The sequence below is a fragment of the Artibeus jamaicensis genome, unplaced genomic scaffold (genome assembly GCF_021234435.1).
Source record: "Artibeus jamaicensis isolate MK-2021 breed Jamaican fruit bat unplaced genomic scaffold, CSHL_Jam_final contig_760, whole genome shotgun sequence".
NCBI classification, from domain to species: domain Eukaryota; kingdom Metazoa; phylum Chordata; class Mammalia; order Chiroptera; family Phyllostomidae; genus Artibeus; species Artibeus jamaicensis.
Window position 1 is genome coordinate 2,851,233 of NW_026521955.1, and position 13,104 is coordinate 2,864,336.

Sequence of the window (13,104 nt, forward strand, 5' to 3'; positions counted from 1 at the left end):
AGGTGGAGAGGGGAATGTAAAAGATTCCTAATAATTACCAGCTGATATTTTCAACCTAAAAAGATCTTGTCCTGAATGGTTCTGTGAGCGAGGTTCCTCTTTGCTCCAACTGCACAGAATAGGGTTTTGTCCCTTCAGCCCAGGCCCCTCTGGCCCCCCCTCTGTCACTCGTCGTGGACACTGTCAGCCACAGTTCACGTCTGTCTGCTCTAGGGACTGGGGTGACTGACAGGAGCTTTCTTCATTATTTATTGTTGCTTAATTTATCAGTTTTGTATTTTCAACATCTAAAGTCTGCACTGTGCAATATTATAGCCACTAGCCGCGTGTCCTATTGAACAATTAAAATATGACTAGACCAAACTGAGATGTGGATTTCAAAGACTTGGTGTGCAGAATGTATGTAACATGCCTTATTAATAATTAAAAAAAATTGATTATACATTGAACTGTTAGCAGTTTATATATATTGGCTCTAATATAGCCTATTATTAACATTAATTTTACCCATTAAAAAAAAACTTTTTATATGACTACTGGAAAATTTTTAATTACTTTTGTAGCTTGCATTGTATTTCTGCCAGGCGGTACTTGTATCAATAGAAAGTGAGAGAATTGACAAACTTTATTGTCCTCTGTGTCCCCTAATCAACAAAGCCACTTTTATTAATTACTGTTGTGTCCCAGGCTGGTGAATGTGACATGAGCTACTCCCCTGCACTTGAATGTGAAGTTCGTTCTCTGCTTGGGGAATCTGATCATTTTAATGGTCCCTGCCAGAAATTGACCCCTTCAGCTCAAGGTCAGCGGGATGTTTGGGCTTTCACACAGATGTCTCATTTTCTCGGCTGGCTGTGCTCCAGGCTGTCTCTCTGCGGCCGTGTTGCACTGTCTCTCAGGCACTAAAGTCAACGTTGCCTTGTTCACCTTCAGATCCTTGTGAGACAGTCTGAAGGGAGCTTTTGGCCCTAAAAGGCTTGGCTAAAGTTCTGTTAGTCTTTAGAAACAGTTCCAGAAGCCTCTGGTAAACTGTGTGATTTGGGTTAAAATGAAAATATCTCCCATTTCCTACACAAACTCTATACACTGACATCTGGCCAACTCTATTGTGATCCCTACACTCCCTTGGCTTGATGTAAAATTCACCTCATACATGCTTGTAGTCTTATGTACTTTGAATAAACTTTTCAGATGACCAACCAGATGCTGGCTTATGAGTCCCTTTGAATGATGAATAAAGCAGAAAACACAAACGTGCCATCTTACTGACCAGATTGGCTGCCTGTTTCAAATCTTTTTTTTTTAAGGATTTAAACCATATGAAAATCTCATCATGTGTACTTAATTTATCCTAGTATGTTTATTTATTCATCCATTAATGTAGCATTCACTGTGCAGTAGGCACTTCAGAGTACCCAAACGATACATGCTTCTTCCCCTCAAGGTATTCTTGGAAGGCCCATATGCAAATCGATACAATGAGGCTTAGTTTGAGTCTATTTTGGGGCAACAACAGAGTGCTTTTTGGAGTTTAGAGGGAAAAGAAACTTTGCTCCAGGATGACCAAGAAAAACTTTTTTAAAAGAGTTATAATTTGGACTAAACTTTAAGAGATCAAATATTTTCCTGTACCCTACTAGGTTCTTTCAGCTGGTCTGATAAGCAAATCAACATGAGGCAGATTAGCAAGAGAAAATAAAAATTTAATTACACAAGTATATATGGGAAGTCCATCTACAGGAGAGAGTCAGAGGCCCCGCATGCAGAGAGATCAGAGACAGGAAGTTAAAGTGGGGTGTGCATGGCACCCTGAGCTGAGGATGAGATGAGGCCGGAGCTTCAGAGGGAGAGAAGGTCATTCACAGAGTGATGAGAAGAGCAGATGTTTAATAATTAGATGTCTGCCCTGCTCTATCGATAGGTTATAAAAAGTTATTTCTGGTGATAACTCTTATTATGGGCTAGGTTCTTAATTTAAATTGGTTTTCTATTTTTTAAATATATTTTATCGATTATGCTATTACAGTTGTCATCTTCCCCCTTTCACTCCCCTCCACCCTGCGCACCCCCTCCCACCCACATTCCCTCCCTTTAGCTCACGTCCATGGGTCCTACATATAAGTTCTTTGGCTTCTGCATTTCCCATATTATTCTTAACATCCTCCTGTCTATTTTTACCTACCATTTATGCTACTTATTCTTTGTACCTTTTCTCACACTCTCCCCCTTCCACTCCCCTGTTGATAACCCTCCATGTGATCTCCATTTTTGTGGTTCTGTTCCTATTTTAGTGGTTTGCTTGGTTTATTTTTGTTTTAGTTGTGGTTGTTAATAACTGAGTTTGCTGTCATTGTACTGTACATATTTTTATCTTCTTTTTCTTAGATAAATTTGTTTAACATTTCATATAATAAGGGCTTGGTGATGATGAACTCCTTTAACTTGACCTTATCTGAGAAGCACTCCATCTGCCCTTTCATTCTGAATGAAAGCTTTGCTGGATAGAGCAATCTCGGTTGTAGGTCCTTGCCTTTCATGACTTGGAATACTTCTTTCCAGCCCCCTCTTGCCTGCAAGGTCTCTTTTGAGAAATCAGCTGACAGTCTGATGGGAACTCCTTTGTATGTAACTGTCTCCTTATCTCTTGCTGCTTCTAGAATCTCCTTAATTTTAATTGTGGGTAATGTAATTATGATGTGCCTTGGTGTGTTCCTCCTTGTGTCCAACTTGTTTGGGACTCTCTGAGCTTCCTGGACTTCCTGGAAGTCTATTTCCTTAGCCAGAATGGGGAAGTTCTCCTTTATTATTTATTCAGATAAGTTTCCAATTTGTTGCTCTTCCTCTTCTCCTTCTGGAACCCCCATAATTTGGACATTAGAATGTTGAAAGATGTCCTGTAGGTTCCTAAGCCTCTCCTCATTTTTTTAAATTCATGTTTCTTCATTTTTTTCTGATTGGATGTTTCTTTTTTTCTTCTGGTCCACACTATTGATGTGAGTCCCAGTTTCCTTCTCATCACTATTAATTCTCTGTACATTTTCCTTTATTTCACTTAGCATAGCCTTCCTTTTTTCATCTAATTTGCAACCAAATTCAACCAGTTCTGTGAGCATCCTGATTACCAGTGCTTTGAACTGTGCATCTGATAGGTTGGCTATCTCTCAGTTGCTTAGTTGTATTTTTTTCTGGAGCTTTGATTTGTTCTTTGGTTTGGGCCATTTTCTTTTGTCTCAATGTGCCTGTTATATAGTGAGGGGTGGAGCCTTAGGTGTTCACCAGGGCGGGGCAACCCTTGTTGATGGGTTGTGATGCTGTATGTGGGGTGGGGGTCATAGAGGGAACAATGGTGCTTGCTCCACTCTCTGCCAGATTTCAGTCACTTCCTCTGCTTCCCCCAAGCAAATTGGGCCCTTCTGGTGCTGGTTCTCATGTGGGTGGGTTTATGTATGTTCTGGGACCCTGTGGGTCTCCAACGAACTCTCCTGTGAGGCTGGGAATTTCTTCTGCTGCCGCCTCAACCCCACAGGTGTTTTCAATGAGTGGTTTGAGGCTTTATTTCCCTGCACTGAGACCCTGTGTTGTGTGGTCTATCTTGCTACCCCTTTGTTTCACCTGGTTTATCTGTGCGTGAATGTAGGACCACTGGGTCGGCTAGCTGCTGCCTTGCCCTGAGTCCTCTCCACCTTGGCTGCCCGACTCTGCCCTTCCTACAGGTCTGGATGAATGTTTCTTTAACTTCTTGGTTGTTGGACTTCCATGCAGTTTGATTTTCTGTCAGTTCTGGTTGTTTTTGTTTTTAAATTGTTGTTTTCCTTTTGGTTGTGTGAGGAGGCACAGTGTGTCTATCTATGCCTCCATCTTGGCTGAAGTCCCTAATTTAAATTGTTTAAGGGAGATGTAAAAGTTTTCATGAGCCTATGGGGTCAGCTGCCTTCAGCTGAGTATAATTCATGTGCCAAAGTGTCACGATGAGGGAGGCCTGTTCTGAACCCCCTCACAGGGAATCACTGAAATCATTATCAAGGTCCTTTCCTTACAATGCAACCTGAATTATGAGACATTCTAAATTTCTCCCTTTTTGTAAATTTTCCAAATCTTTACAGTCATCTAATATAGTGTGATAGCAATTGTCATGGAAATAACTAATCTCTTTTTAGCCACATTTTTATCACTTTATATAATGTTTAATCAAATTATAGATTCAAACAACAAAATTAACTAGTATAAATAGATTTGAGAAAAAACACGATTGAATCTTGGAGAGCAAATAACTGAGGAGAGAGAAATTGCCCAGATTTGCCAGCTGCTAGCATTGGGCTGGCTGGTGCTTTCCTTGGTGCATTTTTAGAGGGCCTTGGGAACTGTGGTTAGCCAGCAAGCTGCAAGATGGATATGTGGAGTTCAGCTAGTGTGACTTCACCAGAGCTAGGCCAGGAATTCAGTTCTCAGATAACTGGGCTGGATAGAACATATGAAGGTCTGAAAGGGCAGTGTGTCCTCCAATATTCCTTACATGTTTTGATTTGACTTGACGGGAGCTGGACAGCAGCTAAGTCAACCCTGTGCTTCAATCTTCTGTATTCAGTGTAGGCTCAGTGAATGGTAGCCACTGACCAAACAGTTCTGGAAGGCTCAATTCATCTGAACAGCCAGTGTGTGGTGACGTTAAGGCCATAGAATTTCTGGTTTCTACCCAGGAGCAAGACTCCCTGAGGGAGGGGCCCTCAAAGCTTCTGTGCCTAACCAGTGGCTCACCAGGGACAGAATAGGACAAAATATTTTGAGCACAAAAGATTCAAAGAACTAGCGTTCAGCTATATAAAGAGTTCCTGCATATAGGTAAGAGGAAAAATCCCAATTGCCAAAGGGGAAAGTATTGTTAGATACTTTCAAAAGAAACAGTCTTATGGGAGCTCCCTTATGGTACCGAACTGCTTTTTATCTTGCTATTTTTAAGATTTTCTCTTAAAATTAGCAGGGAGTATAGAAATTCTCAGGGAGTATAGCTTAAAATAACCCATTGGATTAACAAGAATTTAAAGTTTTACAACATCTAGTGTCAGCAAAAATTTGGGTCCATGGGCAGGCCTACCCGATTGTGATTATGTGAACTGATAAAGTCTTTCTGAGGGATAATCTCACAGCATTCACTTATTAAAATGCCTGTCTGAGTGCCTCCTCAGGGCCAGCACCACTCGGAAGGCTGGGATTCCAGCAGTAAACTGACAAAGCCCTGTTCTTGTAGAGCTTCCTTTAAGTGGAGGGAAGTAGATAATAAACACACAAATATATGTCTGAAGTTGATTAAAGCTGAGAAGAAAATAAAAGAAAGTAAGAGACATGAACAACAGATGGGTGTGGTACTGCTTTATCCTCCTCCTTATTTTAGAGTTTAATGGAGCCAAACTGAGGACATATGCCAGGGAGCAATATCTCAAGTTTTGCAGGTTTTATTCTTGATCAAATTTTAATTAATTTATTTATTAAAAATTCATTGATTGATTTTAGAGAGAACAGGAGGGGGGAGAGAAAGTGATATCATTTTTTGTTCCATTCATCAGTCAATTCTTGTATGTGCCCTGACCAGGGATCTAACCTGAAACCTCAGCATATGGATCTGAAGCTCTAACCAAATGAGCTGCCCAGTCAGGGTTTTATTTATTATTTTAAATCAATTTTTAAAATCTCAGTTATGATTTACATACATTATTAGGTTATTTTTAAGGGTACATCCAGTGATTAGACATTATATAACTAAGTGATCATCCCAATAAATGTTGCATCCATCTGATGCCATACATAGTTACTACAACATTATTGACTATATTCCCTCTGCTGTACTTAACATTCCTGTGACTATTCTGTCGCTACCAATTTGTACTTCTTAATCCCTTCACCTTTTTCACCCAACCCACCAATCGTTCTCCCATCTGGCAACCGTTAAAATGTTGGCTATGAGTCTGTTTCTATTCTGCTTGTAATTTTATTTTGTTTTTTAGGTTCATTTGTTGATAGATATGTATTTTTTTTCTTTTTCTTCTGCTTCGAGAGGACCCTTTAACATTTCATATAATACTGGTTTGGTAGGGATGAATTCCTTTAGCTTCTTATTGTCTGAGAAGCTCTTTATCTATTCCTCGATTCTAAATGATAGCTTTTCTGGATAATTATGGTTGTATGTCCCTGCTTTTCATAACTTTGAAAATTTCTGGCCAATTCCTTCTGTCCTGCAAAGTTTCTTTTGAGAAATCAAAGGAAACAGTCTTATGGGAGCTTCCTTATGGTACCTAACTGCTTTTTATCTTGCTGTTTTTAAGATTTTCTCTTTGTCATTAACCTTGTCATATTAATCATGTTGCATCTTGGTGTTGGCCTCTTTGGGGTCATCTTGTTTGGAACTGCTAAGCTTCTTGGACTTATGTCTATTTCCTTCACCAAGTTAGGTAAGTTTTTTCATTATTTTTTCAAATAAGTATTCAATTTCTTGCTTTCTCTCTTCTCTTTCCAGCACCCTCATGATGCAAACATTGGAATGCTTGAAGTTGTCCCAGAGGTTTCTTACACTATCCTCATTAAAAATTTTTTTCTGTTTTGATTTGGGTATTTCTTGCTTCCTTATACTTTAAATCATTGATTTGGTTCTTGGCTTCATCTACTCTACAGCTGATTCCCTGTAAATTATTCCACTGTTTCTGACTGTTCCTTTTTTATGCTGTTGAGATCCTCACCTAAATTCATTGAGCATCCATAATCAGTTTTGTGAACTCTGCATCTAGTAAATTGCTTGTCTCCACATTGTTTAGTTCTTTTTCTGCAGTTTTGTTCTGTTCTTTCATTTGGACCATATTTCTTTGTCTCCTCAATTTGGCGAGCTCCCTTTGTTGTTTCTATATTTTAGGTAGAGCTGCTATGTTTCCCAGGCTTGGTACAGTCGCCTAATGTAGTAGATGTTTTATAGGGTGCAGTGGCAGAGCCTCCTAATCACTCAAGCTGGGCACTTGAGATGTGCCCCATGTGGGCTGTGTGTACCTCCTTTTGTTGTTAAGCCTTGATTGCAGTTGACATGTTGATGAGAAGGCTTTACTCCCAGGCTGATCAACATCAAGGACTGGCTGCAACCACTGATCACTGACTTCCAAACACCATGGAGGATCAGTTCTGCAGGGGCCCACTCCACAGAGCAGTACTTACTTCAGTGGGGCTCTGGTGTCCATTGATTCTACCCTTGAGTATGTCACTTGTGGAAGTAGTTGGGTGGTGATCTTGTGGCATAGTCTGGATCTCTCTACTTGGTGCACTGGCTCTGGGGCTTCCCAGAAGGTGTAGGCCAAGGTTAGCCACAACCTGTGTTCTGTTTGGGGCCACCCAGCATAAGCCACTAAGTGCCCTGCAGGTGGCTGTTATGTGTGCTGGGCCTGGGGGTGCCCAGGCAAGGCCAAGCTGTGCACCAAGGCTGACTGCTGCTAGAGCCCAATAGGGAGCAACTTAGGGAGAGGTACAGGGCATACTGAGGCCAGATGATGCTTGTTTGAGGAAAGTCTGAAGGATGAGCAAGACAGGCCATTTGTATGGAAAAGTCAATGGAATCAGCTGGCATAGGCCTGAAAATTGGGTAGGGGGTGGGTTCTCAAGGAATCACCAGGACAACACAACAGTGTAGTCCAGGTTGATGGAGACTCAGATATGTCACCTACCTGCTGGCTCTGTTGGGTGAGGACTCAGAAAAAGAACAATGGCTTTTGCCATCACTTCTGCCTGGGAGAAAGCTACCTCTTCCCCAGCTTCTGCCCTGATGCTGGACAATTCAGTTCTCCCCTGTATGTCCTTGTTTCCTTTCAAGTTGCCACATCAGCACTGGAACTCAGAGGGAGTAGATCCAAGCAAGTCTGTGCACAGTCCCTTTTAGAGGGACATCTGCCTGGGACCAGAAGCCCTCTGTCTCCTTCAGCCTCAATTTCCCCTGGTTTTTACAGACAGAAGTTAGGGGACTTCTCTTCCTGGCACTGGAACCCTGGGCTGGAGTTCTGGTATGGGGCTGGGATCCCTCACTCCTCACAGGGGACCGCTGCAGCTGAGATATCCCTCCTGATTTTTATCCACCACACATGGGCATGGGACTAGCCTGTTCTGTGTCTCTACTCCTCATACCAGTTTAGATATGGCTTCTTAATTCCCTAGTTGTAGGACTTTCATTCAGCTAGATTTCAGAGGGTTCTGAATGATGGTTGTTCTGTAGTTTAGTTGTAATCTTGACGTGGTTTTGAAAAGAGGCATATAATTGCTTTTACTTACACCACCATCTGGTACTATTTTATGTAGGGTGGTCAAGGTTGGCCTTGGATAAGATGGTGTTTGACTATTTGTATTGAAAGGGTTTCATGATCCATTGTTTACTGAAGGAAACAAGTTGTAGAAATGTAACTTGGGTATAATCCCTTTATAGTAAAAAGCTATGTGTGTGTGTATTTAAATACATGTAGTACATAGATATTACACAATCCGTACACAGAGGGGTACACACCCATGCACATGCTCAAAACACTTCACCCTGGTCATTTCTGGGGCAGTGCACGGGCTGTGATAGGAAAGGGGGGCATATATTACTTGTGTATATTTTTTAAAGTAAAAATCAACATAAAATACTGGGAACATACAATGACACTTGAAAAATTACAAGTTTTGTAGAAATGACCCTGATAAAAAATGTATTGAAACATTTTTTTAAAATCAAGCAGTTGGGGGCTATGACCCTAAAAAAAAGGACACAGAATATAGGCAAATGATGACCTGATGTCCCAGAGGAAATCACACTTGGGGGCCACGGCTCACACACCGGTACCCCTGAGGCCTTGGGCTACTTAACCTAAGGGTCAGTTTCCACATCTGTAAAATGGGATAACTTCTTCTCAGAGGAGCTGTGAGTAGCACATGAATTAATTCACATACAGCGTTGAGAATACTGTTTGGTACACAGTTAAGTGCTTCATAAAGATTAGCTTTTAAAAGGGTCCTTAGTTCCACGAAGTTAGGGATGGCTTCAGACAAGGCAGGCAGCCCACCAGCAGGAGGTGGTGCCCCTTGACTTGCTGTTTAGCATCTCAGCACTTCTCAGATATCTGTGAGGTCTGAGGAATATACTTTTAGTAATTAATCAGAACACAAGAGCCTGGCTGGTGTGTGGCTTACAGGTCAGGGAACAAGTGTGGGACAACACTGAGCTGCAGACAGCGGAGCTCAGATCTGACTCAGCCGCTCAATAGCCTCCACCTTTGTTATTTGAAAAACAAACAGGTCCCCAGACTCCCGCTGGGTGCTGTTTGCACTTACAGGGAGAGGGAAAACAACAGACAGGCCCTCATCCCTTTGCTGACATTTGTCTTAAAAAAGCCGCGCTGTGTGGCCCTCTGAAAATCAAGGGCTTTGGTGGTTTTCTAGGAAATGTAAGTGAGCACATCTCAAAGTGAGTAATTAACTTTAAAATAAATGACTAGACATTTTTACATCCCTAGAAAGCAACTTGCAAACTGCTCAGTGTAAATGGCAGGTATTGGTGACACATTTAATTTTGCTGAGGACAAATGTTAAGGAACCTTGCCTGAACTTCTGCTGAGCAAGAGAAAACCCAGAATTTCCCAAAATCCCACTGGACAGCCCCCCTGGACACCCCTTTTCTTATTACAACCTCTCCCTTTTCCCTCCGAATACCGTTGGTAATGGTATTCAAATACCGAATACCGTTGGTACCGTTACCAACGGTATTCGGAGGGAATATTACCAAGTAAGCGGGAGTACGGAACGACCCTGCCAGGGTCACTGCGCAATAAGAGCTTTGAGACAAAGCCAGGTGTTGAAAGCATTCATAGGACACTCAGTCACTCACCGCAAGTCCTGACCTACCACCTCCCCTCACAGAGTATGGTGACCTCAGCAGGGTTTCTATTACCCTTTAACCTTTCTTTTCTGTCTTCTTTCTGTTCACGTTCCCTCTCTTCCTTCATTCAGTTCTTGTCTCCATTCCCTATCCCCTGTTCTGAGCATTTCCTCTATTTCCCCCCCAACTTTTTCCCTATGGAGCACACTCGCCAACATTGTATCTAAAAATTTATGTTCATCTTAATATTCTTTTGTGTTCTCAAAATAGACATATCTACAGATGTGTCTCAGCTGAAAGTTGTTACTCACCAAGCTAGAGCAGGCTTACTTACATTGCCATTTCCCCGTGAAATCTCACTGTTCTTGGTAAAATGTTTCATAGCATCTTTGAGAAGTAACATCTTTAGGAAATGAGATGCACTTTATTGGAAGAATAACTTAAGAACTCTCATGATAAGGACCCAAGCAAGATTTATCTCTGTCCCTGAGTGTTGAAGAATTTAAGCATAAAATCAGTAGCAACGTTCCTGGAAGATGGGTGACCTCAGAGATAAGATGCTTCTGAAGATTCAGAGGAATTCCTTTGGAGATTTCTTGGCTAATGACTATTGTGACAGATGCTTATACTTTCTGTTCTTGACACTTAAGTTTGCACGTGGGACGTGGTGGTCAGTTATGGAAGAGGGAGCAAAAAAAAGCAGTGGCTTTATGAAACTCATTTATTTTCTTTATCAGGACTGCTTCATTGTTTGTCAACTCAAAATATTAGTGAGGATTTAGGAAATTATATTGCCCTTTAATTAGATGAAATTGGAGGTGGATTACTGCAGCCATAAGTGCTCTCTGGGGTGTTACCAATTCAGCTAAATCTCAGATGCCCGATTTGTGTGGCCTGTTGATGATATTATTCTAGAGGCAAAGGTCTGGGGATCTTGGGGATGATTAAGAAAATTGGTTTTGTTCCCAACACTTGAGGGTAAAGAAAAGCAATAGCAACTTCCAAAGTCAAGATAGGTCATCCAGCAGTGAATTATTACTCAGCTCCTTCCCGTGATTCACATCATTAAGTGCTCAGCTACATGAGGGAGAAACAAATGAGTCATCAGTGCTGTTAAGGCTACCATTCTTGTCTCACTGTTGGGTTGACAGGTTTGTGCCTGGTCCTGGGCTCTGCAGGATGCAGATACGGCAACATGGCCTGGTGTGCTCTTCTCACAAGGGCCCCAGATGGTCTCTCTCCAGGCTTGGTGGTCGGAGAGAGGCAAAAACAAGCGCCATGTGGCGTCTCCCACACCTCTGGCGTCAATAATCCGAGCTACGTGGTCTTGCTATTCTTTATCACCATACACACTGTGCCTAAAGTTTGTTTTCTCAGCCTTTGTTTAATGGAATTGGCCATTCGAAGAAGCGTTGTGAGAAAGATGAGGATGTGTATACTTCAGCCTGTTTCTTTGATGTGTGTAATGTCTCCAACATTTATTTTCCCATAGGGATGCTGGCTTTCTAGGGAGCAGCCGGTCTTTATTATTAGGACAATTGAAAGAAACTGAAAAGTGCAAAAGTGATTTGTACCTTCTTTAGGGCATAAAGATCAGAAAGTACAAGGATGCTGCACGGCCAGAGCAACTGACAGAGGGTATGAACAAGCACTTTGGAGTCCATTGAATCAGAACACAGTCCAGTGGGCTGATTGTAAGGCAGCCACAGACCTAAAGGAGCTTTGCTAAGGCCCTAACCAGAGCAGCCTCAGGCTTTCTGATGGTGTGACACCAGTTTTAGGAGCAGATGTATGTTTTCTAGTAACCAGGGCTCTGTCCTTAAAATTAATTATGAAGCCTCTACTCTTGGCAACTCCCAAATACCGAATGCTTATTAATGCCACTATGATTGATATTTTATGTGTGCTTTTTATTAATGTTTCTAAAAAAGGGGTGGTTTTTAATAAAGTTTACTTTAAAATAAGTGGTGGCCATATTTGCTGGGTAATAGAAAACTTTACCGACATTCTGAGGGGGATCATGAATAATGGTCTTTAACCTTAAGCACATAGGGCCACTTACCAGCGTACAGAACGCCCAGGGTTTCTCATTCATCTCCCAGGGCACTTCTGTCAAAGTTCCATCATCTGAACAGTCCTTGTAGCACAGTGTTAGGATGGCCATGTCCACTTGTCCCCACAAATGAAGTTTCCATATACTTGCACCTCAAACAAGTATGAAAAGTAAAGTATGTCATTTAGCTTTACACACTTATCCACTTAATGACTTTATCTTCAAAATAAATCACTACCTCTGTCCAATAATTAAACAGGTTGGAGTCACTAAGCAAATATCAGCCAGGTGACATCCATTCAGTGGGAAAGCTCTGGAGAAATAGTTGGAGACAGTCAAGTGCTTAGAGGAACCAGCGTGAGTGGAAAACCAGTGCGCTCCTCACAGTGTCGTGAGACATCAGAACATGGGCACCTCAAATCTGGTATCAGCCTCAGAGAGTACAAAGGTGGGGTTTAAGAAGACACACCTTGCAGATTTGGTCTTGTTTGAGTGACTTAAATGTCAAAGGGCAACATGATTATGTACCTGCTTAAAAATGAGGGGATTCATTTCCAGTATACATTAAGCTTAAAAAAATTAAGCAGTATTCTGAAATTGTCTATAACATGGGCTACCTTTTGGGTATAACCAGGGCACAAAATGAGAGTATATGTTTAATTTGCTTGTATTTACACAAAGAAGGATAAGCAGGAAACTAAAGAAGTGGAGGGGTGGGGAGGGGCAGGGCAAAGCAGGAGCAGGAGTTTCAGGGCATGACTTTACATTGCTTTGAGTTTTAAGCCCTGTAAGTGTATTACTCATTGAAAGTCAAAAGGCAGCAGCACAATGAGTTGTTTTTTGGAAAACTTAAAGCCAAATGGAATATTTTGTGGGAAATGTTAACACGTGGTGTTTTAATGTACGCACAACATTCTGATGCGATAGGTCAGTGCCCTGAGAAACAGGGGACCTGGGTTCAGCCTTGGTTTTTGTTTTTTCACAAATCACTTTGACATCTGTTAGCACTGAGTCAGCAAATGGGCTTCAGGTGTGAAGCCAATAATCATGTTTGTGACTAAATATGCAATTGCCTGGAGCATTCTGCTGAGAAAGATGTCCAGGTTCAGGCTATGTCCAGGTTCAGTAGTAAATATTTTTAAAATTCTCTAGTGATCTCTGCCATAGGTGTAGGAGTGAC